We start from the raw sequence: 23,370 nt of genomic DNA on the forward strand, positions 1-23,370 counted from the left end.
CAAATCACGTCTCCATAATCCAAGACAGATAGAAAGACTGCTTCAATAACCCTCTTTCTACACATCATTGGACAACTATATCTATTCCTGTACAGGAAACACATGTTTGCCTCAATTTAATGGCAAGATTGTCAAGATTTATATGGAGTTACACTTTCTATGTCAGACACATTTCTAGTCGATATAAGCAAACTGTTGTGACCAATATTGCTGGCCCCAGAGAACAACATTTATTTAGTTTTGCTTGTATTTAGTACAAGCGTAAGGCCTATAAGCTTATCTTGCAGAGCATTACATGAATGTTGTAGATTGTCAGTAGCTACAGTAATTGTGCAGAATCCATGGTACAGTAAATAATTGTGTCATCCGCATATAAATGGGATTGACAGCCCTTCAAGGATCAAATAATATCATTAATATAAATAGTCAATAAAACCTAGGATCGATCCTTGTGGAACACCTTTTTTAATGGGTAATAATTCTGACTGGGTTTTGCCCACTTTCACACATTGGTTTCTGCCTGATAAATAGCTCCACTTCCCAGACACATTCAAAACAGCCATCATAAGACCCTTACTAAAGAAACCCAAACTAGACAGTAATGTACTAACCAACTATAGGCCGATATCCAACCTCCCATTCATCAGTAAGATACTTGAACAAATGTTCTCAATACAAATAAACTCCTTTCTCAAAGAAAACAACATCATGGAGGAATTTCAATCAGGCTTCAGAACGCACCATAGCTCTGAAACTGCTCTTACTAAAATAATTAGTGACCTCAGAATAAACTCTGATGCAAACAAAGTCTCAATTTTCGTCCTATTAGATCTAAGCGCAGCGTTTGACACGATCGACCATGATATCCTAATAAATCATCTAGAAAAGTTAGTTGGTCTTTCTGACTATGTATTAAACTGGTTCAGAAGATATATGAAAGGGAGAAAATATTACGTCAGGCTTGGAGATCATTCTTCTGAGAAACATGACACCTACTTACCTAGTTTCACAGGGGAGCTGCCTTGGTCCATTATTATTCCCACTATATATGCTGCCACTCTGAGACATCATTAGAAAACACAATGTATGTTTCCATAGTTACGCAGATGACACACAATTGTACATCTCTGCTGAATCAAATGATCACACAGCTATTAACTCCATTTCCGCATGTCTCTTAGCAATAAACAAATGCATGACGAACAACTTCCTAAAGTTAAATGAGGAAAAAACTGAAATCCTACTAGTCGGTCCTATAACAAAAATAAATGTTACAGAGCAATATGGGGCAACTTACTCCTTGGATCAAACCCGAAGTTACAAGTCTTGGTGGTATAATAGACTCAGACCTAAGCTTTAAATCACACATCAACAAGGTGACAAAAACATAATTTTTCCAAGCGTGTCGTAGTGGGGAAGGCGCTCGCCACAAAATCTGGAGACGCTGGGCTTGCCTGTTCGAGCCCAGCGCTCCACATTTGCTTTCAGTTTAGCTGGTCGTCCGTACTAATACACATTGGCCGTATTAGGGGCTGGGAAACTGATGGGTGGGGATCGGGCGTTGTGGACAGCGACTCCTACAAGTCAGTTGGTGCGCCTGCGCAGTAGAATCAGGAAGTGTCGGGGGCAGCGTGAGCCTCCCACGCATTACTCCTCGCCACTGAGAGATCGAGCTGCGCAGGTGAAAAGATGCAACTGCTGTTACCTCAAGTACCGGAGGGTACTTGTGCTATGTATGACTTAGTCCACATTGCAGCCGGCTTGTGGGAGGCATGAAACAGCGTTCGTGACAGGGGAGGGTTGAATTGGATGATACGAAATTGGGATGGGAGAAAATATAGAAAATGGGAGAAAAAGTGGATAAAAAAAAAATGCCAACTTAGAAACATAGCTATGGCCGTTTATAAATAAAAAATACGCTGAAAAACTGATCCATGCCTTTATCTCAAGTCGACTTGACTACTGTAATGCACGCCTCACGGCCTCCCAAAAAAAAACACAGAACTCCAACTCATTCAAAACTCGGCAGCTAGACTACTAACTAGAACCAAGAGGAGATACCACATCAGTCCAGTATTAGCTAACCTACACTGGCTTTCGGTAACATTTAGAATCGATTTTCTTTTTAAATGTAAATTTTTTTATAGTTTCTTTTAAAGATTTTTCACGTACAGTTACTTACATTACAAAAACACACATTGGGACAAAGGGGGGGGGGGTCCTCCAGTTCATCTATGCCAGTGCTTCTCAAACTTTTTCTGTCAGGCCCCCCTTTGGCGGACCAAAATATTTTGGGCCCCCCCCCCCCCCTCGCCCCAACAAAATAGTCATGAAATGGGCCATGTTTAAATTTATTGAAATAACACCAATATCGTGACCTTTCAAATTGGCCCTATATTTTGTTTTCAGAGCTGTCATGGATGAAAAGCCAGCTTCACACAGATACTGTATGTGGTGCTGAATGGTATCAACACCTTAACTGCTGCATCATGAGATACTTTGTGGGCCATGAGATGAGATACTTGGTACTCAGCACCACACTCTGAAACTAGCTCTCTAGGTGGTATCAGATGAGATTTCAAAGAGTTCTTCCAAGAGTTTGGATGGAGATGTGTCAGGAAGCTTTGTCTCAATGTTGTCTGTAAAGGTTTTTTTTATCCAGAGTAACTTGGTGATCCTTTTCTGTGTTTTATTAAATAATGATTTTCAGATTTTGAGAAATGGTATTTTCATGGAGAACAGTGCAGCTGCAACAGATAGCACTTTAGTGATAATTTTCTGTAATCCAAGGCCCCCCCTGTCATGCCTCTGCGCCCCCCCCTGGGGGGCGCGCCCCCCACTTTGAGAAACACTGATCTATGCCATCATCCACACCATAAGCAGGCAAAAACAAATCAAAAAGAAAAACAAGCAAAAAGGAAAGCAAACCAAGACAGGCACTGTACAGTATTGCACTTGCCTTGAGCCCATTCACATGTAGACATACATATATATTTTTTTTCTATCCTAAGTCTGTCCATACAATGGGGCATTGGGCCTTTAGAAGGATCCGAGAAATTTCAGCAGGACAATTGTCTAATAATGGGGCCCACACCTCCTGAAAGCAAGCGTTGTTGACTCTATGGATTGCACAGAGTCTTTCATGGGGTAGCACACCGAAGATCTCTCTATACCACATTTGTATAGATGGAGGCTTATCCTTAATCCAGTTTATCAGAATGCATTTCCGGGCTGAAAGTAGAAGTTTATCAAATAGTTTGAATTGTAAGGATGTCAAATTAATTTATTTTGATGGGAGTCCCAGTAGAATCGATTTCAAGGTCCTCCTCCTTATATACAAAGCACTAAATGGAACATGACCAAGCTACATTGCAAATTCATTGCAAAAATCGTCAACTATGTGCCTTCTAGAACATTGCGATCATCTACTACTGGTCTATTGAAGGTTCCAATCCACAGTATAAAGAGAATCAGGGATGCAGCCTTTGCAAACTATGCACCAAAGTTATGGAACACACTACCTATGGACATTAGGATAGCTAGATCTCTTAATATTTTCAAAAATAAGCTAAAAACTTACCTCTTCACCATAGCCTTTTAATTAATACACTCCACTGTTGATTGTACTGTAGCACTATTTTACTCTGTCCATTCTATTTTATTTCACTGCACTGTTGCATACTTTTACTATCTATTCTATTCTACTATTTTATTGCACTACTATTTTACTCTGTCTATTACTTTTTATTACAGGTTCAAAACTGTGTGGGTATCAAACAAGATAGACTGTCAGTGTTGTGAAGGGCCAGATTAAACTGAATAGATATATGTATCATTTGATATACTTTGTATATTATTTATATATATACACGGAATATCCCTTTACCTGCGTACAGACCAGAGTAATATTCGCTCTCCTATTGGACAGCGCCCCAGGCGCCAACGCGCAAGCCCCCAACAGCAAGTTCAAAGACAACTGCAGGCATGTCAGAACATGCCCAGAGTCTGCGTAGTAATACGAGACAAGGACTGAGGTTGGGACTAGATATTCACTTAAGTATAAATACGGCGCAGGTGTAAACAGCAGTAACTAGTTCAAAACCTTACCTACCTTCACCACGAGTCAACGTGCAGTGAAGTGAGCAACCTTGCATCTAAATAGAGCATTGAGAACCGCGTGCGAATAGAATGTTAAAGTGTCAGAGTTTAATGCAGTAACGTTGAGTTCGACTTAATCTAATGTGAAGTAATAGTCGATCATTTATTGTATATCGTGCGGCCACAGTTCTTCCGTGTGTAGCATTACCCCTCAGTTCGTAGTGTCTTTAGCTAGTGCACTTATCCAGGCTGTGTGGCCTAAATACGTCGCCCACACCCGAGGAGTCCTAGGCGAGAACCGTTGGACATGTACACAGGAGAATCGGCGCCGGCGATTGCAGAACCATTCCTGGTTGGATTATATTGCTTTGGGACCGTGACCACCGGAGAAGAGCACTGTTGATTCCACTATCGTTTGGGATTTAACCTCGTGAGGATTACCACTCGGGCCTGCCTCGTGGAAGGGGCTGGCTAGTTGTCGTCAATGCTGTCGAGCATCTTGGATTACAACTATTGCTTTTGTCTGCTGATCAAGGGAGTACAAGCACTGACTCCTGTACCTGGAGTCTCTTTATTCCTCGTTGACTCAGACGGAGTACCCGAACATTCCTCTACCCTCCCGGCCTTACACCCGGAGGGAACCCATTGTCTCCAGTTGGTACCGGTGTTGCCCTATATAATTGCTACTATACAACAGGTGGCGTCAGCTTAGACCCATCATAGTATTCCTGCTATTCTTAGTGACTTATGCTCTTGACTGACTTTACGTATATTCTTCGCCTTACAAGCGCGACCCTAATTATATAATATTAATATTAACCATGGCCAGCGGTGAACACTCCCCAAGCGGCTCCCCAAAGCTAGAACGCACGCAGCGCAAACGTCAGCCACCTCCCTATCTGGAGGAATTCGCTTTCGTTCTACCCCCTAGCTTATCTAAACAGACGTTAAATACGGATAAAGCGGATAGTCAAAGCATGTCAAATCCTATCGACTTGGCGACCCTGCCAGTAGAGACCCCAGTGGGTTCAAACGAAACTGACTCAGCTCACGGGGGGGACCAGGTGGGACATGACATGACTATACCTCCAGACAGCGTCACCGGGATAGACCCCGGAGCGCTCCAGGATAAAGAAAGCGCTCCAGGGATAGAACCCGACACACAACCAAGAGAAGAGAAACGCGCCCAGGAGATGGACCTCGGGGCGCGCCAGGAGAACAGATCTCCAACGAGCCCTGTCAGCACCCGATCACCTCCGTCGGTGTCATCCCCAGGCGAGGCGGACCGGATACTGGCGCAAGCCTTGATCGCCAGACTGACAGCCTCCACCGAACGCGATCGGCTTCAAGCAAAGATGCTTAGTGAGCGCGAACACTCCGCCACGGAAAGAGAGCGCCTCCACGCGCAACTCCAAGCGCAAGCCCTTAGTGAGCGCGAACACTCTGCCGTGGAACGAGAGCGCCTCCGGGCGCAACAATTAAGTGAGCGCGAACACTCTGCCATGGAACGAGAGCGCCTCCAGGCTCAACAGATGAGCGAGCGCGAACACTCTGCAGCGGAACGAGAGCGCCTTCACGCGCAACTCCAAGCGCAAGCCCTTAGTGAACGCGAACACTCTGCAACTGAACGAGAGCGCTTCCAGGCGCAACAAAGGAGTGAGGACGACCGCATAAGACTGGAGGAGAGGCGCCTTCAGACGGAAGAGAACATCGAACGAGACCGCGCCAATGCACAGCGCGACGCCGCCAATGCCCAGCGCGAAGCAGAGCGCGACCGGCTGCAGGCGCAGATGATAGAACAATTGATTGCCAGGGTGACACCCCCTCTCTCCGCACGGAGCTCCCGGAGATCATCACGACAAGGGTCTAGGGCACCTTCCCCTACCCGACAAAGCGACCCGGGACCCGGCCAACAGGAGGAACCTGTCTACGTCTCCGACCCCCCTCCCAGACCGGTCCATACGAGACCCAGCCAACGGGAAGAACCGGCCTACGTCGCCGAGAGACTGACTAGAAGACTCCAGGACCTAGAAGAGGAAGAGGAAGAGGAGGAATGTCAAGCCCACCAGCAGCAACGTACTCCGGACCAGGAGGCCCAGTACAGCCCCGACTTCAGCCCAGAGTCACTGCACTACAAACCCCCGACTCAACTCACGGGTGAGTTTGACGTACAGTCAGCACCGAGGAACAGCACTTGGGGACCCGGCCTCTGGTACCCACCAAGTACTAACCCACGACAACACGTACGGGGAGACTCGCCCAGGAGGCCTCTTCCCCTACGCTCACCAATGTGCCAGCCATCCATGGCATCGTACCTTGGCACACCGACGTTCCCAGACTTTACGCGTGAGGACAGAGCACAGTACACGGAATTACGCATGTGTTTGGAGACTATGATGTCCGACGTCCCCGACGAGTCGTACAAATATGCCATCCTCCTCAAGCATCTCAAGGTGCCCAGAGCGCATAACATAGCGCTGGCATATTCCAACTCAAGCACCCCATACTCCGCGGCTCTAGTGGCCCTCGACCAGCGTTATTGACGCATATGGGATTACGTGATCCAAGAAATACGGGATATCGACCGCCTCCCCCCAGCCAAAGACAATAGAGCACTGGATGACCTCTCTATCAAGGTACAATCCCTAGTAGGGATGCTGGGGTCCCAAAAGGAGAAAGGGAGATATGAACTATATGCAAATTATAATGTGGAGCGAATACTGGAGAAGCTCCCTCCAGCCCGCCAAGATCGTTTTCGGCGGCAGAGAGACCACCGTGATCCCGACGGCCCCGAGCCATCCCTCCTAGACCTGTCCGCTTTCCTCGCAAGGGAAGTTAGCAGCCTACGACTGGACACATTCGTGTGGAGTGGATCTAGCCCAAGAGATGGACCTGGGAGGTCCAACGATAACCGCCGGTCAGTGACCGTTATGCACCAGGCCGAGTCAGTGCCGCAGCACAAGAACCACAGCACCCCCCCCGACCAAGGGGAAGTGGAAGATTGTATGCCAGTACTGTGAAAAGGAACATTGGCTGTCTCAATGTGACACTTTCAAGAAGCTGACCGCTGACGAGGTGAGTCAGTGGATCAAAGCCAACCGCCGCTGCTTCCGCTGCGCGCGCAGCCATATGGCAGCTGAGTGCCGTTTAAAGAAGAAATGCAGCAAGTGCGACGGCGCCCACTTGGAGGTCCTACACGACAGCAACAAGAAGAAACCCGTACCCCCAAGCAGCTCGAGAGTGAACGTCATGTACATAGACCCTGCGAAGAGCGGGAGCTCCCGAGTGCTCTTGAAGGTGGTCCGAGTGATATTAAGCTACGAGGACAAGGTCATGGACACTTACGCCGTCCTAGACGATGGGTCAGAAAAGACTCTCCTCCTCGCATCCGCCGCAGCCCGGCTGGGTCTGCGGGGGAGCGAAGAAACAATGACAATCCGTACCATTAGAAGAGACCTGAAGACCATAAAGGGTGAAAATGTCTCCTTCACGATAGCAGCGGTCGGGCAGCCCGAGAAGCAGTATAGCATTACTAACGCCTTCACCAGCCACGACATAGGCCTGTCACAGTACACCTACCCCATCCCAAAGCTGATGGAAAAATACGTGCACCTACGTCAACTACCTATACCGCTCATCGATGACGCCACCCCGACCCTGCTCATAGGATCCGACAACGCACACCTCATCGTCCCAACGGACCGGGTCCACATCGGGCCCCGAGGCTGTCCAGCAGCGGTCGAGACCCGCCTGGGTTGGACACTACAAGGCCTCCTCTCCGGGTCTTCCAACCGACCGACAGCCACTCGCTGCCTCCACTCAAGGATAAACGAAGAAGACACCACCCTCTTACAGCACGTCGAGAGGCTATGGACATTAGACGCGATGCCCTTTAAGAATGAAAAGAAACTCATTTGCTCAAAGGAAGACACTTATGCCATAACCCTCCAAAGAGAGGGTTATGAGAGAGGACAAAGAGAGTCGAGGTCAATGGAGTGATGAGATACGCAACTCCACTCTTGAGGCGAGAGGGTATGCCCACCCTCCACGCCTCAAAAGAAGCGACAGAGCGATATCTACTGAACACCGAGCGGCGTCTAGCCAAAGACCCCACTCAAGCCACTGTGTACCGCGCTGAGATCGACAAGCTGATCACAGCGGGACACATAAAGAAAATTGACATTCAAGAGGCCGACCAGACGATCGAATCATGGTACGTGCCCCACCACAAGGTCCACCACAACGGCAAGGATCGCATTGTATTCAACTGCAGCTACCAGATCGGATTACAGATTCCGAATAAAGAACTCTTGCCCGGCCCAACACTCGGCCCCTCTCTCCTCGGCGTACTACTACGTTTCCGCCAAGACAAGGTGGCCATCAGCGGCGACATCAAAGGGATGTTCCTGCAGGTGCGACTAGTGGAGGAGGAGAAGCCCTTGCTGTGGTTCCTATGGAGAGAGAGGATCAAAGATGAGCAACCATCCATCTACCAATGGGAGGTCCTCCCCTTCGGAACCACATGCAGCCCATGCTGTGCTACGTTCGCACTGCAAAAACATGTGACAGAAGACCCTGAAGCTGACGAGGAGGTCAGACAAAGTGTAGAGAGGAGTTTCTACGTGGACAGCTGTCTGCAGGGCGTCTCGACGCCAGAAGAAGCCGAAGCCCTCCTGCTCAAGCTCCGCGCCTCACTGATCAAAGGCGGCTTTGATCTCCGGCAGTGGGCCAGCAGTGACCCTCAAGTACTTCGCAGCCTCTCCCCAGAGACAAAGGCAGCAAGCAGCGAGACCTGGATGGCGACCATCCCAGGTGAAGCACAGGAAATGACATTGGGCCTAGTCTGGCGCTTCAAAACAGACTCGCTCCATTACAAATACACACCCCTGACCACGGAGCAGGGAAGGTCGACCCCTCTACCGACCACCAGATGGAGCGTATACAGAACACTCGCAAGGCAATACGACCCGCTGGGGTGTATCTTACCTTACACCACCCGGGCGAAAATTATTGTACGAGAGCTGTGGGACAAGGAACAGGGCTGGGACGACCCCATACCCGACCACCTCGCTTCCACCTGGAGAGAGTGGGAGAGAGAACTCAACTCGCTCCAAAATGTGAACATACGACGAAGCTACTTCCCACCCATAGTGCGGCTGGAGACGTGCCAGATGGACCTGCACGTCTTCAGCGACGCCTCAGAAGTGGCCTACGGCTCGGTGGCTTACTTGCGGGCCCGAGAGGAGGGAGGAGAAATACACACAGCCTTCATCCTGGCTCGCTCAAGGATAGCCCCCCGCAAGCAACAATCGATCCCGCGTCTAGAGCTCTGCACAGCTCTGGTAGGCGCGCAACTCGCCACGTTAATCCAACGTGAACTCACCATCCTGGTGCAAAGAACAATCTTGTGGTCAGACTCCATGACCGTACTCACATGGATCCAGTCCGATTCTTGTAGATACAAGGTCTTCGTGGGAGTCAGAATCACAGAGATCCAAGACCTAGTAGGATCAGCGTGCTGGAGGTACGTGGACACAAAACAGAACCCAGCAGATGTCATCACACGGGGGATGTCCCTAGATGACCTCACACGTCACAATATCTACAGTGACCAGTGCATGTGAGCGGATCGGAGCGCGAGCGGCGCGGGGCGCGAAGCGGCCGGTTTTGACGTGAGCGAGGAGTGGGTTTTAAAATGAGTCGGCGCGACGTCCGGAGCGAGAGTTCTCCTCCGCTCCAATCCACTCCAGGCCGCTCACAGTGGTTTAACACTGATGTAATATATACATGCAGTACAATGCCAAAGCAACAGATGGCGATGTACAAACATGAAGGCCATTTTCAACCAATGAGAAGGGTGAACCTGTGATAGGCTGTTCGTTCAGGCTTTGTCACTGTAGAGACGCCCACACTCACTCTAGTTAGAAAAAGTATATCGACGCCATTGTTGTTGACGTTAGCTTACATGCTAACGTTAATGGCAGCGACCATAGCATTGTGGCTCGGCTAGCCTATCATCGCTTAATAGAGATAGTGAATGGATAAACAACGTTATTTAACATTGCAGAATGGCTACAATTACAATGCGGCTCAATACAAACAATTGTTAAGGGGCCCAGGGGGTGTAGACTGTTGTAGTTTGAGCTCATTTACACCATGCTCCAAAAAAAGAAGAAAAAAAACTGCCGAGCGATCTGGCGCGGGGAGCGGGGAGCGCTCGATTCAAGGTGAGCGGGGAGCGAGCGGAGAGTGACTTGGGGGCGGGGTCAACATGAGTGATTAGCGGAGCGGACCAAGCTTTAAAGAGCGAAGAGCGGATTTCTCGGCCGCGCCGATCCGCTCACGTGGTCTGACAGTGACGGACCTGAGTTCCTCAAGCTCCCGGAGGTAGAGTGGCCTACCCCCAACCCTCGGGAGGCTAGTCAAGAGGAGGCAGAGATCAAGAAATCTATGTTCTGTGGGTTGACGCACACCCCAGTCCCCACTGACCCTAACATAGACGACTGCCTCACCTTTGAGAGTGCGCAGTTAAAGACATTCCTGTGGCACCACCCTGAGGTTCCCCCCACTACCGACATTAACGCAGCTAACTACGAAGAGGCAGAACTCCTTCTGCTACATTGAGCCCAAAGAGACTCGTTCCCCGACGAGCTAGACTGCCTGCAGGGAACAAAGCCAGTCCCGTCAAACAGCAGACTGCTCCACTTGGCCCCCGAGCGCGACACCCATGGCCTCATCAGGGTGGGTGGTCGTCTGAGACGGGCCCCGGACTTAACGGATGACGTCAAGTTTCCTATAGTCCTCAACAGCCGACACAAGGTCACTGAGCTCATCATAAAGAAATACGACGAGGATGTGCACCACGCTGGGTCAGAGAGAGTCTTCGCTGAGATCCGACGTCGCTATTGGATACTGAACGGAAGAGAAGCAGTACGTCGCTTCCAGCGGACTCGACCAGACTGTCGCCAGTGGCGAGCACAGCCCAGTATACCCAGGATGGCCGACCTGCCTCACCGCTACACCCGACCCGTGGCGAGGCTGATAGAGTTGCCAAGGCTCCCTGACTCCCTTGATGACGATCATGACCCACTGACTTTGTAGATTGCCCTACTCCCCACAACAGACATTGAGCAGTTGACTGGACTATTAATCTGTCTTCCTTTTAACTAATTAGGTGCGGACTAATTAGGAGGCGGCTGTTGTGAAGGGCCAGATTAAACTGAATAGATATATGTATCGTTTGATATACTTTGTATATTATTTATATATATACACGGAATATCCCTTTACCTGCGTACAGACCAGAGTAATATTCGCTCTCCTATTGGACAGCGCCCCAGGCGCCAACGCGCAAGCCCCCAACGGCAAGTTCAAAGACAACTGCAGGCATGTGAGAACATGCCCAGAGTCTGCGTAGTAATACGAGACAAGGACTGAGGTTGGGACTAGATATTCACTTAAGTATAAATACGGCGCAGGTGTAAACAGCAGTAACTAGTTCAAAACCTTACCTACCTTCACCACGAGTCAACGTGCAGTGAAGTGAGCAACCTTGCATCTAAATAGAGCATTGAGAACCGCGTGCGAATAGAATGTTAAAGTGTCAGAGTTTAATGCAGTAACGTTGAGTTCGACTTAATCTAATGTGAAGTAATAGTCGATCATTTATTGTATATCGTGCGGCCACAGTTCTTCCGTGTGTAGCATTACCCCTCGGTTCGTCGTGTCTTTAGCTAGTGCACTTATCCAGGCTGTGTGGCCTAAATACGTCGCCCACACCCGAGGAGTCCTAGGCGAGAACCGTTGGACATGTACACAGGAGAATCGGCGCCGGCGATTGCAGAACCATTCCTGGTTGGATTATATTGCTTTGGGACCGTGACCACCGGAGAAGAGCACCGTTGATTCCACTATCGTTTGGGATTAACCTCGTGAGGATTACCACTCGGGCCTGCCTCGTGGAAGGGGCTGGCTAGCTGTCGTCAATGCTGTCGAGCATCTTGGATTACAACTATTGCTTTTGTCTGCTGATCAAGGGAGTACAAGCACTGACTCCTGTACCTGGAGTCTCTTTATTCCTCGTTGACTCAGACGGAGTACCCGAACATTCCTCTACCCTCCCGGCCTTACACCCGGAGGGAACCCATTGTCTCCAGTTGGTACCGGTGTTGCCCTATATAATTGCTACTATACAACAGGTGGCGTCAGCTTAGACCCATCATAGTATTCCTGCTATTCTTAGTGACTTATGCTCTTGACTGACTTTACGTATATTCTTCGCCATACAAGCGCGACCCTAATTCTCATTCTGTAACCTACCGTTGCCTAATAATAATAAATTACCCTCCAATAGTATTTCTGTGTCAATGCCGTGTTCTTGTGAGTGTTCACCATCTATATTTGATGTACTGTTTGGCCAGTAATTAAAGTACATAACTAGCAGTGGTTTAATATATCACAATCTTTAATACAGTCAGGGTTTTGTAACCCCTCAGTTACAGTCAGGCTTTAAAACTGTGTAGGACCCAGGCCTAGAACTGCACCCTGAGAGAAGGAACTGGGCCCTGAGAGAGAGGTTTGCACTGAGTGGGAGGTTCGAAGGGTCAAAGTGGGTATCAAACAGGAAGGAAGACTGTCAAGTTTTAAACTGTGGATACCAAACAGAGAAGGTAAAGACGAGTTTAACATCTTTAGCCCGAGCGGTCCGCCGGTGGACCGCAGATGACATCACGTCATAAATCAATCTCTCTAGACCAGTGGTTCTCAACTGGTCTAGCCTCGGGACCCAACATTTTCCTTAGTCATTAAAGGGGACATGCATTGCTATTCCTTGCACTATTTGGGCAACTTTACACAATTCCTGTGAGTCTATGGAAGACATCTGTAAGGTTTATTTTTTTTTAAATCATTGTTTTATATAGAGAGAGGATAGATGCATCCCCGACACACACGCAGTCAAGGTTGTGTATGTGTGTGTCCCCGACGAGGGAGAGAGATGGCGCACACACATTTACACACACTTCTGCAGTCCCTCCCGCCGTCCCTCTCTCTCTCTCTCTCCCTCTCTCTCTCTCTCTCTCTCTCTCTCTCTCTCTCTCTCCCTCTTGCTCGTTCTCTGCCTGTCAAACCCCGTTTGAGGAAGTGTCGGGTTACAATGCGGTCTCTGGTCTCTGCACTATAAAGGCCCTCCCATAGTCGAGCAGACTGTACACAGAGCAGACTCCGCGGAGGTCCGTGCGACTCTTTGAGCTTTGATCTCAGCGGACAGCAGACCCACAGCAGAGTGCAAAGTGCGAAGCTCCTATTTTCTGACGCGCGGACGTCCGCGCCGCTGACTTGGTGTCACACAAAACGCTGCTCGGCGTTTTGGTTGACATCGAACTGCATTTAATGTGACGCCGATCTGCATTTTACTCTGACTACTCGCTCCGTGCCAAGAGAGAGTAGGGCTTGAGATGTTTGAATGGCTTTTCTAAATTAAGTGTGTAAAACTGGCAGTTTTATTTCGAAATATTGGAAACGAAGATAACATTCTATGTTATCTTCGTTTCCAATATTTCGAAATAAAACGGGTGCTTTTATTTCATGCAATGCGTGTTTGTCATTTCAGCACCACGCGGTGTCCACCTCAAGCCTATATGGTACATTGCATCTCGCTGCCTATATACCTGTTATTCAAGTGTGTAAAACTGCCCGTTTTATTATCGAAATATTGGAAACGGAGATAACTCTTTATTTTGACATCGGATGACGACGACATGAACAGCGTGGGAAACATTTTGTAAACTGGCGCGAGACATGTAGGAAATTGGTCCGTGGAGGTACGCTCGACTATGAAAGCTCTGAGAGCCCAGCAGACCTCCACTGAGTCTGCTCTGTGTACAGTCTGCTCGACTATGGGACTATTGCACTATTTTACTCTGTCTATTTTATCTTACTCTTTTTATTAGTCTATTTAAAACTAAATCAAACCATAAACAAGGTGGCCTGTTGGGATATTAGATCATAATGTGAAAAACTGTGATTTTATGTCTGCACTTTATGTGTCCATTTTATGCCTTTTTTCTGTTGTGAAGCACTTTGAGCTGCAGTTTCTGTATGAAGGTGCTATTCAAATAAAGTTTATTATTATTATTATTATTATTATTATTATTATTATTATTATTATTATTATTATTATTATTATTATTATTATTATTATTATTATTATTATTATTATTATCAAATGCTTTGGACAAATCTATAAATAGGGCAGCACAATGTTTCTTTCTGTCTAATGCAGAAACAATATCATTTATAACTAAAGTGGTAGCTGAGATTTGACTGTGGTTGGCTCTGAAACCAGATGGATGGGGGCTTAGAACGAAAGTTCTGTGAGTAATGGTGACGCTCGGCGTCACTACTGCACTGTACCTCGCTCGTGCACGCGCACTGAATAAAAAATTCAACAATGTACCTTTACATCCCAACATTCGTCTGACCACACCCCTATCAGCTTACCTTCATAAGCAGGTGTGTGGCCACCTACTCGCCTCCTTCCCAAGCTTTCACCACAAGGTGAAATCAAGGGCTGCAGCGGCGTCTGATGCCGAGCGTCACCATTATTCACAGAACTTGGTTATAGCCATAACATATACCCACAGATCGTTCTGTTTCGTAATGGATCTCGCTCGGCGTCACTACTGCACAAGGGAGGCCGAGCGAGAGCCATCACCCGACAAATGTACCCCGCTATATTTATTCTTATACGGTAAGAATAAATATATATATATCCACATCTGTCTGTACATACCTGCAAATAACCCTTTTTAGATATCTGTAGATACTATATCTCTATATGTACACATCCCTTACGTACTCTTACTAGTTACACTGCTGGCCAGTACGACTTACTACCATAGTGTCTTTATACCTGTATCACTGTACATATTAATTAATACTATAACTCTGTACTCATTTATATATATTATACCCAGTGTAATAATCTGTACATTGTTTATTACTATTGTACTTCACTGTTACATTTGCACTCTGGATGGATGCCAACCTTTTTTCGTTTACCATGGCATTTGCATAACATATGGTAGTCGGTCGTCTCACTGTCTGCCCCATCGTCTGGCGTCGCGACTCGCGATACAGTGGCCGCGTGGTTCTCTGCATACACAACCCATTTCATACACTACCCGCTGGATGTCTCGCTGGTGGCGAGCGTTGCGCTGACCCAGTGGTACTGCAGACAGATGCAGGGGGGGGTCACTCTGCTCAAACAGGGTCACCGTCTTCCCCGCGGTGCTTCGCCACTCTCCGACAAACCTGCAACAACGGAGAGCAGATGGGGATACGGTGAAGGCTGGGACGCTGGCCCAGGCACGCAGGAATCATCATCGTCTGACAGAAATAACAAAGTGAATATATAATACAACTGGACCTGAACAAGTCTCCGGTCTCTGTAGAATTGCCTGCCATCTGAAGTGGCTGCGATATCTGTCAGTGTGCCTGGCCTCCTTCTGTGTTTCTGTATAATGCGTGGGCGGGTGAGTGCCGGTCGCTTGCTGTGGGACCCTGACCTTTCACTGACAGGGTACGAGAAAACCTGTGTTTGGCTGGTCCCCAGCTGCTGCAACACAACCACCATGAAGTCCATAGGCCTCCGCGGGGCCGCCACAGCCTGAGGGGGACAGGGGGAGTCCAGATGTGTGAAGCCCCCAGAGTCAGTGATGTGAAGAGCCACACACTCCTACGCAGAAAGACCCACGCCAAAGCGTAAGCAATTATTTCCCCTTAACCTGTTAACAGGCACCCAGAAAAGTGGCAATTAATTTTTTCTTGAACTTGAGGACTGCATACTTTTTTTTGCAAAGCTTAGCTTTATACTTTATACTTATAGCACATGCATGAGCCTGCTCTCTTTTGAAAGATAACATTCTGAAGTTACTAATGCAAAAAAGGAAAACCACTTTTAGTGCTAATGAAATAGAGTAACAGAGGTCTGAACTTGAGTTGAACTTGGACTTGTGTACTCACATTTTTCTGTAGTGGTTGCAATATCAAAACAAATATATATATATAAAAAAAAAAAAAGTATAAGCTGGAAAAGACAGCAGATCCATAGCCTGAAGTCTTATGTAGTACAGGTCCAAATTTTATAAAGATCCGTTCAGGAATGGGTCTTTGAGAGAGATCCGGAAAAAACGTGCAACAACAAAAAAGCTCTCCAAAATCCATTTCCTCATCCACGACCGTTCATTCTTAAGTGTGATTCACTTCTGGTTTTCGCTCATCAACTTTCACCTAGATCCCTTATTTGCACCCCCCCCCCCCCCCCCCCATTGGTACACTCATTGGCCAAGACGCTGAACAATCATTTTCACCAACAGAAGATGATAGGCAGTTCTGGAGCGCCGGGAGTCATCTGACGCGCAGCGCGAAAAAATACTCTCGCCTGACATATCGTCATGTAACTGGAGAACCGAGGCAGGGATTTGGTCAAGTGAGGTGCCGTTCGAACAGCACCAAAAATCTTTCGAACGGTAATTTATATGTTCAGCAAAAAATGAAGCCAGAGCCGCTAGATGCTCGCAAAGTGCCGTTATGTGTCCCCTTAACATATTGAATAAATAATAGTATTATTATTGTTCCTCCATAATTATTTGTTGTCTCTTTTTATAAATATGACCCGAACATTTTTTATTTTATTTCACAGTGTCTGTGCTGCCTTATTTATCCATGTGTCCATGGAAACGGCGATGAACGCAGCCGCCAAGGTATGGTTTCCAAGATAATGTGTTTACCTTTTCTGATAACTACATCACTGCATAAATTCATAAATGTTCTGATAAGCTTAATTTTCCAATTACAGTAATTTGGTCGTGTATGTCTGGATTCGGTGGAGATTTTGTCTCTCTCTCTGGGGCAGAGCTGTTTAGCAGGCTGTGACGTACAGGCGTAGAGACAGCTCTGTGTAGGAGCGTGGTGTCAAGAGCAGGCTGGCATGACATGACCTACCCCCAAGGCAGGACTCTGGTTTGGTCCAACAGCGCTTATGCTCTTGGAACACGGGCGCGCTGGTGTGTGTCATGTGCACAGTGTGTGTCGTATGTGTGTGTGTCGTGTGCACAGTGTGTCGTATGTGTGTGTGTGTTGTGTGTGAATAACAGGAAAAAACACATGCCATATGTAACCCTCGTACCGGAAGGAATGATTCTTGGCAACAGGGTGGTCGTATGGGAGAGCAGGGAAGTGTGTCCTACTGTTGTTCTGTGTAGGATATGAGCAGTTAGCCACCAGGTCTAAAAGGACCAGGGTATCTGCATGGGGTATTAAAAAGTCTTGAATTCATAATTCTCAATTTAAGGCCTAAAAGGTATTAATACGGCATACATTTGTATTTGCACAGGTATTACATTTTTGGGTCAAGATGATATTATTAAATATATGAAATGTTTTTGTACTCAAGCGTGGTGCGTCTCATGAGAGCTTGTATGGAAAATGCGAGGCTTGAAATTGGCGTGCAAGAGCAGCCACCAGGTCAGTGCTGCTATGTGTTTTTTCTTTCTTTTTCCAGTATGGTCGTGAAATTGGTATAACATTTTCCTCTAAGTGGTATTAAAAAGGTCTTAAAACTTGTTGAAACCTGCACCTGCAGATACCCTGAGGACACTGAAATAAAATCCTTATTTTCTTCCCCCTTTGCTTTATTATAAACCAGCGCAGGAAAGGGAAATTGGCATTTTGGCCTTGACCTTCATATTATAAATACCTTGGTATCTGGTTACATAATACACTTTCTTTTTCTCAGCATGTGTTACACCTTCAATCAAAAATAAAAGCATGCAAGCAAGAGTGTCCTTAATGTTTTGTATCACTCAGCAATTAGGTTTGCTACAAATGCCCCCTTTTCATCACATCACTGTGACTTATACACGTCTGTAAAATGGCCATCATTAAACTCTCAATGAGAAATGAATTGGCGTACAGTCATTTACAAAACGCTCCTTAGTCTGACCCCTCCTTATTTGATACACCTGTTAAAACTGGCATCTACTCCCTATAACACCAGAGCTGCTCACTATATCTCACTAGCTGTTCCCCGTGTTAACACTTCCTTTGGTCAATCCTCCTTCCAATGTGCTGCTCCCAGCAGTTGGAACGAGATACAAAATACTTTGAAAATGGACTAATTGATCCACCTCACTACTTTCAAGGATTCTATCGTTGGCTACAACCAGTGGCGGACTGGGACACAAATTCAACCCGGGACATTCAAACGCACCAGCCCACACACCGGCCCACTAGGGTTGCCACCTTTGACCAATAGAAATAAGGGACACCTATCATCGAGCGTGCGCGTAGCGCGCGCAATTTATTTTTTGTTGCGGTTTTGGGGCGTTTTTTGGGCGAAAATGGCCGGATTTTGTCACTATTTTTTTTTTTACTTTATTTCGGTTTTAGGGTTAGGCTTAGGGTTATGTTATTTAAATATTTTGGGGAGCCAGCCCCCCAAACTCCTGAAATGCATAGAAATCTGTGAAATCTAAATAAAACAATCTATGACATTTATATTAAAAAGAGCTAGCCCCCCAAACCCCTAAAATACATAGAAATCTATGCATTTTGGAACAGTTACTATATATAGTCAAGAAAGCATTTAGTCATACTTAAAGTTTAAAGTGCTTTATTTGCATTTAACATTGTTTAAATAAATTGGCTGAACTATAGCCTCAACTTGAGCATAATACTGTATGAATATAAAGTGCTGTAAAAACAAAGCCTGGGAACACTTTTACTGAAAGAGGACAATAATACAATGAAACACTTTTGTGACCCAAATTAAAAGATTAATAAAAAATAAAGTGCAAAGAAGAGTAGGCTCCTGGCTGCCAGGGCAGGTAAATAGAAATACTGACTATCTAGTTAAAAACACAACCAGATAAATAAGATGTAATATCCCATACCGAATCAATCTCAGGAGATGTTTCAGTTATGAAGAACTGTGACACCTGTGCTTGGGTCCTTTGCGTTCTTATATTTCAGGAATATTGTTCTCCTGAGGCATGCTGTCTGATGTCAGTCAGTCCACCATGCGCCACAGAAAACACCTATACTTTACAGTTTGCTTTGTAAACATCTCCACTGACGCACGCTATCAAGCCAGTGGTTTGCCTCTTCCCACTCAGGTCTGTATTTCTGGAGGCGTTTTGTCTTTTTAGGATGCGGTGGAGTCACAGTGTAGACATTTTCAAAGCGTCTTCGAAAAGAAATCATGCAGCGCGCAGACGGAGGATTGGCACAACGGCACAGAACTCTTCTTAGCAACGTGAAAGTGCTAATTCTCATTGGTCGCAATGTTCGGTGAGCTGCTGAGCGCACGCCCATCATACCAGAGTTGCCAAGTCTGTTTATTTTCCGCAACTTTTGGACACAATTTTGCTTGTTTTTGTAGGTCGGCTGGCTTATTTCTCTCACTAAACTGGCAACCTTAAAATACGGGACAAAGGGCGTCCTGTATCAGTTCAATACGGAACGCGTCTTTTAGTTTCCAATTACGGGACGATTCCGTGTTTTAAGGGATGGGTGGCAACCCTACGGCCCACATTAGTGGCCCACACACTGGCCCACACACTGGCCCCCACACTGGCCCACACACCGGCCCACAGACCGGCCCACATACTGGCCCACATACTGGCCCACACACCGGCCCACACACCGGCCCACATACTGGCCCACACACCGGCCCACACACCGGCCCACACACTGGCCCACACACCGGCCCACACACCGGCCCACACACTGGCCCACACACTGGCCCACACACCAGCCCACATACTGGCCCACACACTGGCCCCCACACCGGCCCACACACTGGCCCACACACTGGCCCACACACTGGCCCACACACCGGCCCACATTAGTGGCCCACACACCGACTCACACACTGGCCCACACACTGTCCCACACACCGGCCCACATTAGTGGCCCACACACTGGCCCAAAAAAATAAAAACAAAAATAAAAAGATTTTTTTTTTTTTTTTTTGACCAGCCCACTTTGGTTCCGGCCCATCGGGATAAGTCCCGAACGTCCCGATGGCCAGTCCGCCACTGGCTACAACTGTCACCCAGCCTTTTAACTGTAATTTCTCTGTTCTGCTTCATGTATTACATACTTTGTAATTTAATTTGGTTGTTTGTTTGGCATGTGTTTTATAATATTTCTTTTTTATTTATTGAATTAATATCTTTCAAATGTGTTGTCCCCTTTCCCTGTTACCCTTCGAGAGGCCCCTTTGTCCTCTCACCAGAATGTGTTCTTAATTGACCTACCTGGTTAAATAAAGGTTAAATTTAATTTAATTTAATATTAAGGATTCACGATACCTATACTAGTAAAGGACATTGGTCCGATACCAGGCTAAAATTGAATATCAGTATCAGATCATTTCCCAGGTATAAATTTGAACATGTCTAACATGCCAGAAAGTTAACTCTCTCTAATGGAGAAACATTTATAATATCTCAATATTTTTTGTCCAATGACCCCCAACATCCAAGTCTATACTGTTCATTAAAAGTAATGGATTGGATCAGTATCGGGATCGGTATCGGGACTGAAAAAGTCGGGACTGATCGGTGCGTCCTTACATCATACATGTGCAAAAAAGTCAAGCGACATCGGTCACATACAAACAGTTCCCATGCAGAGATAGCCTTTAATCAGCGTGTAAAACACAGTGCGTGATTTCAAAAGCAAAGAGTGACCTCATCAATCTAAAATATCATGTGAACGAGTGCCACCGTTCAACTCCCTTCATTTTGGGTCAACTATACCTCGTATAACTATACTACAACACACACATGCAGGGCGCCATCGGAGAGAGAGGGAGATTGCTTTCTAAGTGCCATCAGTACAGAGTACACGGTTTAATCCGAGGAGATTTATGGAAGGCAATCACCCAAGTAAAAACTGTAGGCACCATTTATCAGGTGAAATGGAAATTACAGTCATAATTTTCACAACCGGACACCAGATGAGACCTTATAACCACCTCCCCACAGCCCCCCTCTCTCCACCCCACAGCCCCCCCCCCCCCGTCCCTGGGCTCATTTTCAATGTTCTGTCTCTGTGTTAGTTTGACCTGGAGGATCGGTCTGATGGCTGGCTGTCTCGCTGTCCCCACGTCCCCTCAGGTCTGCTCATTACCCGGCACACCCCTCTACCGTGGCGGAGTGTCACCCCGGTGAGATGGACTGGTTTATGAACAGGGAGAAAGCCTGTCTGGCTGCCGTAATTGAATCAGGAGAAGGATGGTGGAGCCGGACGTATTTTTTTCATTTTTTTTTTCAAAGCGATTGACAAATGTCCAATGAGGAGTGTCCATGTGATGCCCCTCCTCCAGGTGAGCTCCTCCAGCGATAGAGAGAATGTGAGAGGGAGAGAAAGACAGACTGAAACAGTGTTTCAGTGTTTGTTTGGTGCAGGTAGTGTGTGCAACATGGCCTCATCAGAAAACGTAAATAAAATACTAATCGACCACAGGAAAAAATGGTTAATGTACATGAGTAATATATTTACTTATTGTATACAGTAAGTAATATAATTATATTTCGTATCGCAAAAAGGAAAAACATATTAACAAACAGCATGACTGGGAGTCGAACCAACAATGATTGTGGTCACAGGTGAGTGCTCAAGTGGTGAGTCACCTGTTATGTGGGGGTATGTTTGTGCCCTGATCAGGCGCTCCTAATGTGAGTTGTCATGTCTAGATGTAGTCCTTTGTCATGGTGTGTAGTCCCTATTGTTTCCCCCCCAGGTGTACCCAATTACCATTACCCCAGGTGTGTGTTGTCTCGTCATTCCCTTGTGTCTAAGTAGTCTGTCATCCCTTCCGTCTGGTGCTGATCCTGTCTGTATAGTCCTGTGTTTGATGTTCATTTCAGTTACGAAAAACCATGGTAACTATTAATTAAAATATTCTTTATTTAGATACTTTGGCTGCCGTCTCCTTATTGTGTAACATTGACAAGTTAACGAGCCTTCCTGTAGTCAATGGTTACGTAATATGGGGGCTCGGCCAAACGACTAGGAGCAAGCATTTGGTGATGGCCGCTGGGCTGGATCCACACTGTGAGGTATGGTTGGCATTGTCGTGTGTGTGACCCATGTTTTAGACCCCCTTGGCAAATACTTCTCCAATAGGGAGCGTTCTCAACCAGCTAGGGCAGTTGGACCATTTTATATATGGTACCTTCCATCGCCTGGGGACACACCACATGCGGTCGGGGTATTAGAAGGACCCTGTCAGGCTCCTCCTAGGCCGGCGTGTGTATAGTAGTTACTTATATAGGGGTACTATAGTGAGGGTTGAGAACGTTTGGGGATGGGTTTGGTTTTTTTTTTGGACACATGACAGTGGTTGATTTGCGAATACCTCTAGGTGTGGAGGCATTAGGCGGTCGTGCCAGCGCTTGTTTAGATATCGTACATACAGTACCAGGGTTGGTAGTGGAGCGGTGGCCGAAGTAGGTAGGGACCAGGACTATACAGACGCTAGGGTGAAGCCGTTTTTCTTTTGTTTGTTGTGGTTAGTTAGGGGTTGATTGTTTTCGTTTGTTTTGATATATGGTGGTTGTGTTTGTAGGTATCCCTCGTTTTCTCCTTCCCTGTTTCTTCCCGGTTCAGAAATGCCAGTGACAGTGGCAGACTTTGTGCGCAGGCCGACAGTGGGGTTGTTAGGCGTGTGCACGAAGGATGAGCTGGCGGGAATAGCGGACCATTATGGGGTTAAGCTGGCCCCGGGTAGAAAAGCACAGCAGTGGGGCACATTGGTAGAGGCTCTGACCACCCAAGAGGTGGTGCATGACGACACCGATGAGGAGTTAGACCAAGTCTCCGATGGCTCTCTGGGGCTGCGCAAGTTGGAGTTGGAGCTTAGGTTTGAAGAGCTCAGGTTCAAGCGTGAGGAGGCGGACCGTGTGCGCGCGGAGGCGGAACGTGTGCATGCGCACGAGTTGGAGCGGGTTGACCGTGACCAAGCCGAGGCGGAGCGCACCCACGCGCGCACGCTTGAACTCAGGAGGCTTGGGGCAGAGGTGCGCCCACACGTTGAGGATAGGTTTGATGTGGCCAAATATCTCCGTCTCGTGCCACAGTTTCTGGAAAAAGATGTGGATAAATATTTTTCCATGTTTGAAACTGTGGCCACGACACTGAGATGGCCGGCCGAACACTGGACCTTGCTGCTCCAGAGTGTCCTTACGGGAAAAGCCCAGC

This window comes from Notolepis coatsorum (assembly GCF_963971535.1).
Source record: "Notolepis coatsorum genome assembly, chromosome: 2".
Lineage (NCBI taxonomy): Eukaryota > Metazoa > Chordata > Actinopteri > Aulopiformes > Paralepididae > Notolepis > Notolepis coatsorum.